This window comes from Cryptomeria japonica, chromosome 11, assembly GCF_030272615.1.
Source record: "Cryptomeria japonica chromosome 11, Sugi_1.0, whole genome shotgun sequence".
Classification (NCBI taxonomy): Eukaryota; Viridiplantae; Streptophyta; class Pinopsida; order Cupressales; family Cupressaceae; genus Cryptomeria; species Cryptomeria japonica.
This window is the reverse complement of record NC_081415.1, coordinates 181,522,092-181,538,412: the sequence shown is the minus strand read 5'-3', so window position 1 is coordinate 181,538,412 and position 16,321 is coordinate 181,522,092.

Below are 16,321 nucleotides of genomic sequence, written 5' to 3'. Positions count from 1 at the left end.
ATCAAGGGTCGTGGATGTAGGGGTTTCAGAGGAGTACACGCAGTACTAGGTGGTGCACCTGATCCTACAAATATCGGATCCAGCAGAGCCGATTCTGGATTTTGAGGATGAAAGGGGACAGAGACGGAGGAGGGCAGGAGGTCGAGGACCGAGGGCAGGTGGAGGAGGTGGAGGAGAGGGTGGAGACGAAGGAGGTGGTGGAGGAGGAGGAGGTGGTGGGTTGGGGATGTGGAGTCAGCGGAGAGGGAGAGGTGGACTGCCTCTACAGATAGCACAGGGACCATTGATATAGGGAGGAGTTTGACTCGGTGGGAGGGGGATGGAGAGGGAGATCTCGATGGACAGAGGGGAGGGAGATATTGGAGAGGGTGCTACAGGTGAGGCTGCGATGGATACCGGGGAGGGAGCCACTGGAGATCTTTGAGATCACATGATAGCACACTTGTAGACCCAGATAGAGGATTTGGAGGTGGAGGTGGCGGCTAGGGATGTGCAGCTATTTGCACGAGAGTTAGAGCTGGCGGTGGTGCTGCAGGAGAGGGATAGTGCAGTGGAGAGATTGACAGAGTTGCAGGAGAGAGTCTGGATTGGAGGAGGAGCACAGGGACCTATGGGGGAGGTGATGAGGGAGATGCGGCAAGCACAGGTGAAGATAGACTACTGGCGGGGTTTATATGGGCAGGTGGTGCCAGTTATTCAGCGAGCTCTTAGCTATTCTCAAATGCGGCAAGCCAGATCAGAGCGATCACAAAGGGTGCAAAGCAGTGGGGGTGTGATGGGTCCTCTGCAGAGGGAGAGATCAGGGGATGCAGGAGCGAGTGGTGGTTCGATGAGGCCTCCATGGAGAGATGGAGCAGGTGGTGCGGGCACTAGTGGTGGAGCAAGTGGCGATGGTGGTATAGCATCTAGCCAGAGTGGCATTTGAGAGAGCATTTTTGCATATATGTATTTGTATCATTGTTTATTTTTTGGACTGTATCTTGGATGGCTCTTGGTAGCCGATTTTGTAGACTTCATTGTACTCTGATATATGAGATGATATATATGAGGAGATCCCATATTTTGATGATATGCAATTGATTTATATGGATGTTTATGCAGGATGATGAGTGATTGCTTAGATGGATATGTGTATATGTATGCATTTGATGAGATGTTTCTTATATGTATGTGTTTATGATGATTTATGATGTTGGATACTGTTAGATGAATGCAGGTTTATATATGTATGATTTGTTTGATTTTTGATGTAATGCTTTATGTATGTAATGCCATGATGATGATGTATGCTTATGATGATTTATGAACAGGATTTTGGTGTTTCCTATGCAATGATAATTTTTGTGATAATGTTAATGCAATGGTTGAATGAAATGATTTTATGTATGGATATGCATCTAGATGTTTTTTAGATGAATGTAATATGGATAAACAAAATGTAAAGTACAAATGTTTATATGATAATGTCAAAATAAATGCCTATGTATAATGGATATATATATAAAATGGTATGAACCAATGTTTGGAAACAAATGGATTTTTAATTCTAAATGCTAAATATGATTTAAGTAAAAATGATAATGTGATGATACTATAACTTATGGTTTTAAAAACTGCACCTTAATGCAATTAAAAAGAGGCTAATGAATGCAATGTGAATGAATCCTAAAATGAGCATAATAAGATACTTAAGAATGGATGAATGAATGCACCTTTTAACTATAAATGAATGTATGCAATGATAAATGATAAAGAATGATGAAATGAGGATGGATAATTGACACTAAATGAATGTCTAGTAAATGATTTAAAACAATCAAAGACAATTTTGATCCCACGAATGAATCTAATTATTTATGATTTGATGCAATGATGCAAATGATTAATGAAAACTGATGTCAAAATGAACTATATGCAATATTAAGTTAAAAAATGACATGAATGGACTTAATGCAAGATGCACCTAAATGCGATGATGATATGACCATGAGGAATGCAAGGTTTTTAAGACTTTGCATGATGCATTGATGATGTATCAGAGTACTCGGTCGTGATTGTATCCAAGACCAGCTTTTAATGGTCACTTTTGCATATAATATATGAATGAATGAATGGATGGGTGATATGCAACGGAATGCAATATATAAACAGATGAGATGAAATGATGATCCATAGTGCTCTATTTTCATCATTGAGCTTTAAAATGTTGGAAGAGAATACAAGCGTCTTGACATAATGATTCAAGATGACCTGAGTATTTCTTACATGGATTTGATATAGCAAGTTAATACAAATGACTTGATATAAGGGTCAAGTCGACCAAAGTATTGCTTGCGGAATAGACAAGGATCATCCTCCTTGATCTTAGGCAATGGTCACTTTTGCATATAATATATGAATGAATGAATGGATGGGTGATATGCAACGGAATGCAATATATAAATAGATGAGATGAAATGATGATCCATAGTGCTCTATTTTCATCATTGAGCTTTAAAATGTTGGAAGAGAATACAAACATCTTGACATAATGATTCAAGATGACCTGAGTATTTCTTACATGGATTTGATATAGCAAGTTAATACAAATGACTTGATATAAGGGTCAAGTCGACCAGAGTATTGCTTGTGGAACAGACAAGGATTATCCCCGTTCATGCATGACTTGGATCATCCTCCTTGATCTTAGGCTAATCATATCCTGAGACAAGTGCATACCGTACTAAGAGATAAAACCTTTATCTAGTTTGGATGAGGTAGGAGGAACCAAAGGAAGAGAAATGTACCTACAAACAAACAATATATACATAAAGAATAAAGAATAAGGATCCTTGGTAATGGTTCATGTTCATATGGTCGAGGTATATGTTGTAGTCAGCAAGCCGTAATGATCTATGACTGCATTTTGGCATAAGATCACGTAGCTTGGTGAACTTCCCACATAGACACCATTAGTACATGCCCCAGAACTTCATCGGAAATAGTGCGCAAATGATACAAAACAATGCTGAAAGATCCCGATACAGATAAACGAATGATTGTACTCACAAATCAACCAAGTATTTGATAGCTTAACATAATTTCTTGTCAAAGAAAACGTCACTTTTGTCTTTGTTTTGGTAAGAAAGGATGCATCCTTGTTGAAGATAGTTTGTTGTGTGGATTGTTGATGTTGATTGTGTGGTTTGATTGGTAAATGGTCATCGTGTGAGTATTATGTCAATATTTGTTTTGTATCTGTGTGGATGAGTATGTACGAGGTGTTGCCATGTTTTTGTGTGATTTTCGAGGTTTTTCGATTTTGTGAAACAGTTTTGAATGTTTTTGGATTTTGTGAGACATTTTTGAATGTTTTTGGATTTTGTGAGACAATTTTGAATGTTTTAGCCAATGAATCACCAGTAATGTAGAATCCACTTCCATCAACTATATTTTAAGGGCATTGCCCCCAAGTGTAGACATGACTATGATAGAGGGGGATGCAAGACGCATGAAGTACTATCTCTTGATTACAGATCAAATAACAAGCCATGGTTTAGATGGATGGATGGTGTGTATGCATGAATGTGATCGCAACGAGCCTGAAAGATACTGGAGCCATTGTCTTTATGAGTGGTGCCTGTTTGCTAGGTTTTCACCATCACACTTACCCAAGGTGCCACCGGAGTGGTTGTTCACCGTTTGGATGCATGATTTTTCTTTACTTTTTTTAATGTTTTTTGTATTTCTTCAGGACATTTTTCTGAATGTTTTTGGTATTTTCTGGTATGCAGGGGAGCCTGATGCTCTATTCAGCTTAGGTATAAAACCGTTTGAGGTGCATGCTATTGATTGGATCTGCGAGCGGTTCTCCTTCTGATGTAGCCAACTGATATGCCCCAGACCTGAATACAGCAGTGACAACATATGGGCCCAGCCAATTTGATTCAAACTTGCTCTGATGTTCTTTGTTTGGTTGATTGCGAGGATTCTCTCGTAGAACAAGATCACCTACCTCAAATGTACGAGGTCTAACTCGGTGATTGTAGCTTCTACTCATGCGCTGCTGATAGGCTTTGAGGTGATTGTATGCAGCTTGTCGTTTCTCATCAAGTAACTCTAAGTCCTAAAGAAGGGATACTCTGTAGGCTTCATCATCTATGAGATTGTGCAAGGAAACCCATAATGATGGTATCTCCACCTCAATAGGAAAGATAGCTTCTGCACCATAGACCAATGAATAAGGAGTTGTGCCTGTAGGGGTTCGAATGCTAGTTCGATATGCCCATAGTGTTGGATTCAGTTGAACATGCCAATCATGGCCGACATCATTGACTATCTTCTTTAGGATCCTCAATATGTTTTTATTGGATGCTTTGGCCTAACCATTGCCTTGTGGGTAATAGGGAGTGGAAAAGCGGTGTTGGATATAAAATTTCTCACAAAGTTCATGGACATCCTGATTTTTGAAAGGAAGACCATTATCTGTGATGACAGACATGGGCACACCATACCGACAGATGATGTAGTTGAGGATGAATGAGGAGATCTGCTTGCCGGTGACTTGGGTAAGTGGAACAGCTTCAATCCACTTTGTGAAATATTCGGTGGCGGTAATAATGAATTTATGGCCATTGGATGAAGATGGATGAATCTTACCCACAAGGTCAAGGCCCCATTGACAGAAAGGCCATGGTGTCATGATTGGTTGCAGTTCCTGGGCTGGTGCATGTATCAGGTCGCCATGAACTTGACATTTCTTGCATTTTCTGACAAAGCAGTAGGAATCTTTTTCCATAGATGGCCAATAGTATCCATTGTGTAGGAGGTTTTTGGCTAGTGACGGACCACTTGAATGAGTCCCGCAAATTCCTTCATGGACCTCTTCCAAAGCCTTTGTTATCTCACCTTGTTCTAGATATTGAAGGAGAGTACCATCAAGACTACGTCAGTATAGGGTTTTAGCAATAATGGTATATCGAGCAGTTTGGCGAATGAAGGTTTTACGTTGGTTATTCGATTGGTTGGGAGGAAGAGTGTGATCGCGGAGATAGGTGTAGAACTCACCATACCATGGGGATTCAGAACTAACAAGGTGACATATCATTTCGGATTTGGGGATATCATAAGCGGGAATCCAAAGCTGTTCTACCAAGAACTCGTAGCGTGTTGAATTCTGTGGAAGATCTAGGAGAGATGTGATGGTAGCCATAGGGTCAGTAGCTCGATTCTGATCTCTTGGTATCTGCTCAAAAGTGATAGTAATAAATGATGTCTTTAGTTTGTCCACCATTTTCTTATATGGCATGAGTTTATCATCCTTTGTCTGATACTCATCAGTTGCTTGTCGAATGACCAGTTGGGAGTCGCCATATACTTGTAGTTCTTGTAATTTCCATTGTATGACTAGCCTGAGTCCTGTGATCAAGGCCTCATACTCTGCTATGTTGTTGGTGCATGGAAATGTGAGCCTGTAAGACTTCGGGATGCTATCACCTTGAGGTGTGATAAATAGAATGCCTGCCCCCGAGCCATGCCTAGTGTATGAACCATCAAAGTATAGTTTCCATGGTTGTGCTGTTGTGATCATGAATATCTCTTCATCTGGAAAATTGGAAATGAGAGGATGATTGCCTATGAGTGGCGCATTGGCCAACTGATCCGCAATAACTTGACCTTTGATAGCTTTAGGATCTACATACTCGATGTCAAATTCACTTAGAATCATCACCCATTTGGCCAAGCGACCTGTCAATGCTGCTTTGCTAAGAAAATACTTGAGTGGATCAATCTTTGCAATGAGTTGTACTTTGTGTGTTAACAGATAGTGCCTTAGTTTAGTAGCTGCTAAGATTACTGCTAGGCAAGCTCACTCAATAGGTGTGTAATTGAGTTCATAGCCTACCAGTGTGCAAGAGATGTAGTAAACAGCACACTCTTTTCCTTCTACATTATGTTGTGCCAGTAGTACACCCAATGCTATACTTGTTGCTGAGATATATAGTAACAACGGTCTACTTGGATCTGGTGGCATCAGCAATGGTGGATTCATGAGATAGTCTTTAAGCGTCTGAAATGCGTGCTGGCATCTGGCATCCCACTGAAAGCGGATGTTCTTGTGTAGCAGGTGTGTGAATGGGTGACATTTATCAGCCAACTGTGCAATGAATCTTTGGATGGATTGAAGTTGCCCTTGTAATGTCCTTAGCTGACTGATATTCTTTGGTGGTGGCATGTCCATGATTGCTTTTACCTTTGTTGGGTCAACCTCAATACCTTTGCTTGAGACAATGTATCCTAGAAGTTTCCCGGAGGTCACTCCAAAGACACATTTCTTTGGGTTGAGTCGAACATGGTATTGTTCCAGTCTATCAAAGATTTTATCTAAGATGTGGAGATGCCCTTCTCTGGTAAGTGATTTTGCTAGTAAGTCATCCACATAATCTTCCATCATAGTATGCATCATGTCATGGAAGATGGTGGTCATTGCTTGTTGATAGGTCGCTCCTGCATTCTTGAGACTGAAAGGCATTACATTCCAGCAATATGTGCCCCATGGACATGTGAAGGCTATCTTATGTTGGTCCTCTGGTGCAATCTTTATTTGATTGTATCCTGAAAAGCCATCCATGAGTGAAAGCATAGCATGTCCCGCTATCAGATCCACTATGATGTTGATATTGGGTAGGGGGAAGTCATCCTTATGACAGGCCTTATTTAGATCTCTGAAGTCAGTACAAATGCAGATGCCCCCTTTTGGTTTGCTGACAGGCACAATATTGGAGATCCATTCTGCATAATCAATTGGTCTAATGAAACCAACATCTAGGAGTTTCTTGAGTTTTGTTTTGACTAGTACTGCAATTTGAGGATGCATCTTACGAAGCTTCTGCTTGACAGGTTTGGCTCCTTCTGCTATGGTGAGGTGATGCATGACTAAATTAGGATCAAGCCCAGGCATGTCTGCATATGACCATGCAAAGTTGATCTGACGCTTCTGGAAGAACTCTATAAATTTAGGTTGTTCCTCTGGAGTGAGAAGAGATGCCAGATGTATGAGATGAGGATTTTCAGGAGTCCCCACATTTTATTCTTTGGTTTCCTTGATGAGAATCGTTGATCGTTCTTGTTGTGCATTAGCAAGGAGAATGTCAAACCCTTCATCCTTAGGCGCCTCAAAGAGGTTTTCACCGTTGGATATGCTCTTTCTTTTTACTTTTGTTGGATCAAACAGTGCCACAGTGTGGTTTTCACTGGAAGATCCATGTTTTACCGTTATATTTTTGCAATTGAAAGGTTTGGCATCCGCCCCGAAGTATGCTGCGCTATTAAGTTCAATGGCGAATCCGGCTTTGTGATCCCCGCTTGGTAGGTTATCCCTTAATTCCAAAAAGTCAATGATGGCCTCATCATTTTGGAAGAAGTCAAGACATGGGGGATTCGGTTGGTTCCATTCGATGAGTTCAGGGTGGATAATGGGCATTACTTCATCGATTAGGTTAAGTGTGTTAGATGTATCAGTGAGGGTTAAGACGTTATGGTGAAGGTCATTGATGGTACTATCCTTGTCAGAATCAGGCGTAGGATGAGACGTAGGGTCTGTGGAAGATGTTTCTAGCTCAGGAACCCAAGAAGTCTTTATCTGTGCTTCTTCGTAAATAGGGATGTCTTTGTGTGGTGGAGGTGGTGATGTGTCTTCCTCATCTGAAGTATTAAGCTGTACAGAATCAAATTCCCACTCATGTGAGTCGGTCTCTGAGTCACTTTCCAGCATCCGATTACTATACCATACTGGGATGTCCTTTGAGTTAAACACTACAGGTGTGATTGGTTGATGTACTTTTGTAGTGATTGGTGCTATAGGAAGGATGATGGGGTTTAAAGAATCTGGTATAGGGAGTATCGGTAATATTGACTCAATGGCTTCTGCTGGAACTACTGGTGCCATAGATGCTGCTACGGGTTCCGATACAATTGTTGCTGCTAATGGTACTATTGATGGGATTACTGGTTTGCTTGGTGGGATGATTGGCATTGTAGCTGATTGTGCTGGGATTTTGAGCCTCGGTGGGGCAGCTGCAATGGTGTTTGATGTTTCTTTGATAATAAAAGGTGTCCTTTTGGCAGTAGGCTGACATAATGGTTTGCTAGGTTTTCCTTTGAATTTGAGTTTAGGAAAGATCTCTTTTTCAAAGCCTAGGCTTGCATTACCTTTGGGCTTTAATTCTGGCAGCAGAGGTTCATGTCATCCTTGTTTGCAATATCCTAAAGCACTCTGACCATCATACCCCATTCTTTGCATAATGAGGAGACCTTTGCCATATTGATATGTAGGAAGTTTAACTTGCGGTATATCAGTGGTGACGGGATCTTTATAGATCCATTCCACTAAGTCCTCATCTTGGGTTTCTTCTTCTTGACTTTTTCCAAGGATGAAAGGCATCAAAGCACATGTTGGCTTGATTAGTGGTGGCTAGAGTAACTGTTGTGGTTTACCATGTGTTCTAGGAGAAGTAGGCATTTGTCCCACACAAAAGAGTTGACTCAAGTTGTATTCCCCAGGACCTTCCTCTGCTATCTTCATCTTAAGCTTTTCTTGCTTGGGTATAGTGGTGTTTGAACTGGCAAGAGAGGTGGGACTTATATATGATGTGGAGGAAATGGCTTCTCTATTATTAGGAATAGTAATCTCTGGTTGATGGCTGATATTATGGCAATACGCAAAGGGATTTGCATCGCCTAGGATTGTGATCTCTACACCATTATGTGGGAACTTGATACATTGATGGTAGGTAGATGGAACAGCTTGCATGGCATGTATCCAAGGTCTTCCTAACAATAGATTGTATGGCAGAGGAAGGTCTAGAACCTGATAGATGATGTGTTTTACCACAGGGCCCACTCGGATTGGTAGTACCACAGCTCCTTTGGATGAACGCTCTGCATCGTCATAGGCTTTTATTGTGATCTTCTTGGGAGGATCCACTGGTTCTATTGCATATCCCAATGTTGTGACCAACTATAGTGTACAAATATTTAGGCCTGCTCCATTATCGATCAAGGCTCACTTGATCCTATGTTGGTTGATAAAGCCTTCAATGTGTAGCGAAGCGTTATGAGGTTGTTGGAAGGAAGAGTTGTCACTTTCAGAAAAAGTGAGACAAGGTGATGACTTTAGACTTCCAACCATGGCTTGAAATTGGTCTGTATTCAGGTTTGCAGGGACTGACGCCTCTTGGAGTGCTTGATCCAAGATAGTTTTATGGGATGGCGATATGCGCAATAGTTCTAAAATGGATATAAGCATAGGCATTTTGTCTAATTGTTCCACAAGATTGTACTACTTTGGGATGGAGGTGGTGCCTTGTGGAGGTGCCTTTATGGTGACCTTGCCACGACGTGTAACAACATTTCAATTTGAGTTAGGATTTTTGAAGGTTATAGTTGCAATTTGTTCACTGGCATCATATAGATGATTTACAGTGTAATTATACACAGCCTGTGTATAATCAGTGGTATCAGTGCCTCACCTGGAAGTGGAAGGACCCCTTTGATCTTGTGATGGAAGTGGATTTTTGAACATCAGATGATCATTATTTGTTGTTTTTGGGTCATGTCCTTCAATTTCAATTTCTCCTCGATCAATAAGATCCTGAATGAGATCTTTCAATCGGTGACAATTACTTGTCTTGTGCCCTCTTCCTTGGTGGAAATCGTAGTGTTCAGTATCTCTCTACCATGCAAGTTTGACCTGAGGTTCATAGTTTGATGTTTAGGGAGAGTGACCAAATTTTGAGAAATGAGTTGTCGCAATACTGTTTCAATGGGTTCCCCTAAGGGAGTGTATGTTCATTTTTATTTTTGCTGACGAGGTCTAGGTTCATCGTGAGATGTGATGCAACCTTGATTTGAAGGCACATTTGTGTTATTCTGAGGTGGAGGATTTTGTCTTGCAAACCGAACCACAGGTTGTGCATATTGGATAGTCCTGGCATCCACAACCCCATCATTGATGATATTCTTGTTTTTGTTCCAGAAGCTTGGTTTATCACTATTGAAGCATGGGCGAGGGCCATCCTTTGGTTCATTATAGATTTTGATGAGTCCTTTCTTGATGAGTGCTTGTTCACACTTCAAACCCTTGGTGATCATATCGTTAAAAGAGTCTGTGTCTTTGACATCCAGGTGAAATTCCATTTCTTCGTTTAAGTTGGAAATGAATATCTCCACTAGTTCTCGTTCAGGTAACTGAAGAGATCGTTTGCTAGACATTTGGTGCCATCGTTGCAGGAATACTGAGAATAGTTCACCTAGTTTTTGTTTGGTGCTGCACAGATCAGCCATGGTGATGCCGTGTTCAATGTTATGAGAGTAATGAGCTAGGAATATCTGGATGAGTTCCTCAAATGTTCTAATGCCACCTGATAGTCAGGAAAACCATGATGTGGTTGTTCCTCCCAAGCTTTGGGGAAAAAGGCGCATTAGGTATGTGTCTTCATATGCCACTTCGAGGCAAGCGGAATGAAATTCTCTTACATGATCGTAGGGATCTCCCTTTCCTCTATATTTTTCAAATTTGGGTGTTTCAAATCCTCATGGAAAGGGTGGCATATAAAGATTCCTATCAAAAGGATAGGGACAGATGTCATTGAGTGAGAATTGGTTAGTTTTGACACCACTATGAAGTTGTTGGGCGAGCTTCTCAACTTGTTGCTGCAACATCTCCATTTCATTTGGAGGAGGAGGTGGTGGGTTACCTCGAGGAATGTTATATCTGATGGGATCTCTTCCTCTGTCCTCTTCATAGTGACTTTGTCTTTCTAATGCTTGTCTTAATTGGGCAAGATCAAAGTCAGAGGGGAGATTTGCTCCTTCTTGAGCGAGTTTTAAGAAGTAAGCATCCACATTGCTCCTGAGTATTTCGTCAAATAGTCTGTTAAAGAGAGGGTTATGCTGAGCCCTTTCTATTGTTGCAGGAGTAGGAGTACTTGGGTTTTCATCATTCGCATTTCCTCCAAGTGCTTCTTGAAATTCATTGAGATTTTCCTCTTCTTCTTCTTCTATTTCTATTTCTCGTTGCCTTGACTGTGATCGGGTTTGGGCCATTTTGTTTACAAGCTTTTGTTGAAGTTGTGTGAAAATGATGATGAGTTGTTTGGTGAAATGAAAGATTGATGGTTGGTGAATTGTGTTGCACGTGGATCTCTAGCACTTTTAAGGTAGATGTAACTAAAATTCCTTCTTTGAATTGCTTGCTTGTTTTGATAAGGTGTAGAGAAATCTGAGATGTGTTACAGATTGAACTACCTAGTAATGAGAGGATTCACTCATGAACTAGTTTTAACCTGCGTAGATGTGTCTCTTAGGATGAGCTTATCCTAGATGTAGAAACAATCTAAAAAGTGATGTGATGTTTTTTATTTCAAGCAATATCTAAAAGAGAACTTGGGACAAGAACCTCTTAATGTTTTGAGAGTTGGAACGGATTGATGATGAAGTGATGATGTATGAGTAAGATAATGGATGAAATGTTTTCAACTTCAATAAAAACTTTGTGTCACAAATGGGACAAACTCTACCTCTTCCCTTTCGGGTGTTGGTGGTATTTCTCGAGCTGTGTTGTATGTGATACAGACGTGTGGGAAAAAGTTGGGACTAATCTTACCTCCTTGGTTTTTGTGATAACTTAGAGCTCTATATTGCATAGAAGCTTTGCACTTCAATGATTCTGAATCAAATTCGTTTGTTTTGCCTTGAAGGTAGAGACGCATGTGACACAGAAAAACTCTATGGGAGACAAAGATTTGTCTATTTATATAGAAGAATTTCCTCCTTTTGATCAAAGCCTTTGAGCTTAATAGTCTTCTTTTCAAGTTGATATTCTGATGACGCTTCTTCTTTCGGTAGATGTGAAGAATGGTCATAAAGTTTTGATACTTTTGTTGTTTGCACTTTGTTTTTGATGTGTTTGGTTGGATGAATACTTTGTTTTTGGAAGTGATTTTCTGATTTTTCTTTGACAAGAAAACAAAGCAAGCACATAAACACAAGAATGTTGCCCCCAAAGGCACAAATGAGTATGGGTCTAGATCAACCCAATCCTTGGACTTGTATATGACCCTTCCTTTAGATGTATTTTTAAGGTGTATTTCCAAAGCCTGAAGTTGGCTCAATTTGCACTTGGTCTTGACTAAAACAAACACACTTCAAACACTTGTTATCCCTAAGGTCAAATGGCCAGTTGTGATAAATTTAGCCCACATCTTGATATTTCTTCGACTTTGGTACTACATACCTTATGAATCCCGCCGTGGTAGGTAAGGATGTGATATAATAAGTCTTGCATGAGCATAACAAATAGATGATCCCTATGATGGGGGAGTCACCACTTTTATCAAGCCACAAGTGACTTTTCAAAAAGCTATGTTTCTACTCAAGAAAATAAATATGGTGAGTATCTTGGGAGCAAAACCATCTATGCTCTTGCACTAAATTATATCGCAAATATCCTCAATCAATAGAATGGGTGGGCTACTACTTAAAGGTGTTTAGTCATGTTCGATATTTTTGGACATAAGTTCGTTCTGCAGTGACTCACTTAAGAGCCTTGTAACTGGTGGTGGGGCCCATTTGTCCTTTCGGCCAATTACACTGTAGGAACAACTATACCCAAGGCTACAGCTTTCGCTCTCACCTGATTTCTATAGTGGCTCGAGGGATTTACCGTGCGAGGTTGTTCCCAAGAGTGATGTGTCTCTTGGTAGGCATCTCTTAAAAAGATAAAATTTTGAGTGTTACTAACACTTTTCTCTTGCACCTAGGACCACGAAAGCCAAGGGAGAGGATAGTGTGTGTTAGAAGTAGGGCCACTCAACCGACTTTTTGCACAAGTGTGCCAAGCACGAAAAACACATGTTTTTTTTAATCTGCCATTGCAATGTGATCTAACTATTTGGAGATGTTGCTCCAACAGTCATGGTGTTCGTTTTAACTTCAAAGGCAATATGTGTTGTAATCTAGAAATTGGAAATCCTGGTCAACTTAATGAAAACCACGTTTGCATGAAGTAAAATCGCTTGCAAAAATCAAAACAAGTGGATTGTGTATTTTATGTGAACCAAAAATTGAAGTGTGGATTGTAAATTCTTTAGTTTGATGCAAGAAAATGGATTTGTTTGATTTTAAGCACCAAATAAAAGTGTGTTTCCTAACTTGCAAGAAAACAAATGTTTGTTTTGTTCAATTTTAATGCACCAAAGACAAGTGACCCTAACTAGAAAGCAAGGAAATTTTCTTTGTTCAAGTTTGTGGCTTTTAATGGTGAGTTTTAAACCTGCACAAACAATAACTGGTTAGTAAAATCCATGTTTGGGGGGGGCTTCCACAAGCCTAAATTTTTTTATTTTTTCGGTTACAAGGTGATTTTTACAACGTTCTGTTACAATAGCGTTAGTCTGTGTTTGAACAGAAGCACTATTTAACACAAATGCGCTAAAAGAAAAGAAAAACAAAGAAGGCAAAAGCGCTGAAATAGGGTGAATAGCGCCAAAACAATGTCAAATGTGCCAAAACAGTGTCAAAAGCTCTAAACTTGATACAATAGCGCTATTGTAAGAACAATAGTGCTAAAACCATAAGTATCGATAGTGCTAGAACGAGTTCAGTAGTGCCAAAGCGCAACCTGTGTGACATTTTCAACATTCAAACATGTTATTGGTTAAAAAAAAATGATCTTTTTGGTGTTTGGATTCATGTCGGGTTCACCAAATGATGCTCTGCTAAATGGACAAGGTTAGCAAATGACAAACAACACAAGACACACGAGAATCATTAGTGTTAGTCAATCAAAAACTAATCTAAACAGACATATCAAAAGAGATACTAAAAACATGAAAGCATATTTAACTAAAGAAGCAAATATGATGAGGCATCTCCAAATACCTCCTAACATGCTCTTAGCTCCTTCTCCCTTGTTCCTCTCCTCTCTAAGTTCCAAAATAGTGTAGCTCTCAGCAACTTTTTGCACTATGGATGCTTATGGAGGATTGAGATTGAAGTATTTGCTCTAAATATGAATAAAAAGCTAATACTATACTATTGATACTAAAATGATTGATTTTATCCAAAATGACAAGATTTTAGTTAATTATGCTAAAATGCTCTCTTAAAATGCCTATAGCTTAAATGCATACAAGTTTTCAAGATCTGGATTATGAAGAAATGGGCTCTATTTATAGGAAAAATGGAGCAATGGATGGTTGAGATTGAACAATCTCAACAAGGGTCAGGATTGAATGATTTCAAATCCATGTGAGGGCTTTCAACCCAATCCCAGGATGACAAGTGTCAATGTGAGATAGGTTGAGAGGAGAGGGAATAAGCATTAAATGCTTGACATGACCTTGGGAGTTAAGGTTAAGGTTAATTGAATGAATAAACTCTTTATTCAAAGAATGAATAAACTCTTTATTCAAAGAATAAAAATTTTATCCAATGGATAAATTCTTGTGCAAAGGCAAGAAGGATAAATATGGTCAAAGCAATAAATGCTTGGGGGGACAAGTTTGAAATAGCCATAAATAGTTATGTAAGAGCCATTAATGGTCATGTAAGAGCCATTAGTGGTCTTTGAAGACTTTGGGGGTTAATTTGTTGAACACACAAAGCATTAAATGATTTTCAAAGACTTTTGAAGTCTTTGAGAAGTGACTCCATTTTGCTTAGGAATGTGACAATAATTAAGGGATGGATTAGGCTAATTAGGAAGGGGTTAGAAGAATCTAGAAGGGGATTTAGGAATGCAATTAGATTTGGTGGGTGAGGGAAAATAGGATTTTATTTAAAATAAAAATTCATTTATTTCAATAAATGTGTGCAAGTTGCATTTTGTAGGAAAATGCAAGTGGGGGGGGATGATGATTTAAATAAATGTTTTATTTAAAAGAGGAAAAGGGGGATTTAATTAAATAAATAGATTTTATTTATTTAATTGATTGTGAATTTGGTATAGTGAATTAATTAAAATAAATTGAATAATTTGTTTAATTAATAGGAGAATGTTTGAAGATGAATTAATTAAATATTAATTTAATTAACTGATGGCTAGTGGATTTTTAATCAAATAAATAGCGAATATTTATTTAATTAAGTTGGATAGATTTGTGTGACTACACATTCTTTATGTGACCACTGGGTTAAAGGAAGTGGGGCTTCCTCAACCCTTCATGAGACATGCTCTGGATCAAGAACATTCCCATCATCAATCATCCCTTGCAGAATGTCCACTAGGTTCAAATAAATAACCTGCTTAAGGGTAAGCCTACAATAGTCCATCTTGAGGACCTCTATTTTTGTATGGAGATCCACTCATATATCCTCAATACGATGCACATGTACGAAAGACTTTTTGATCTTTTCCTTCATACCTCAGTAGTCAAAATCCACCCTCGGCTTAAACCTTTTGAGTTTAATCTCTTGCATCTCACTCTCCATAGCTTTGGCTTTGATGGATGTGACAAGAGAATACCAGCCAATCTTCAATGGGTTAGCTGTAGAAATTCCCATCCCAACCTTATGCTTGAGAGATTGATGAACATGCATAGCCATGATCTATCTTCCAAACTCCATAAGAATGATCTTATCGGTCGAGTATCTAGGAAGCATGTATGGTTTCCCACTATAGCATCTGACTCTTACATAAATGAAAGTCGAGAATTGAAGGAACAAGCAACCATACTCATTCACTCTTTCCCATGCTTAATCTGACACCCTTATATTCTTTAGAGTCTTGTCAAACTGGCACATGAAGTAACCAAAGAAGGCAACTTGAACCCTCCTAAAATGTAATTTGTTGGGTCTTAAGGGAAGTTGATCATAATATTCCCACATAGGTATAAGTGAGTGATCACCCTTAGTAGAAAGACTAGGTAAATGTCTAAGTATTGCTGCTAAATACACTAAGTATGAATTCATGTAGAAATTCATGGTAGTAGGGACTGTTGCAAGTTGTTTGCACAAAGTGTCACTGATAATCTCTTGCCATGATATATGATGGGACTGTCTTATGAACATGGTAAATTGATACATCCAGGGATCAAAAATATTAGAGTGATCAAGACCCATCATCCTGCTGAGGAGAGTAATGATGTCTCCAATTTACCACTTGATGTCACAATGATACAACTTAGCCCACCTTGTGAAAGTGGCTCATGGCTCATGAATCCACCTATTAATGTGCCATTTTGCAGTCCTTTTCCCTGTTGACATAGTACTCAGTTGCACTATCCTTTGAAATTTCCATATATATAGGTGCTAGAGGTATTCTGAATAATTTCTCAATAGG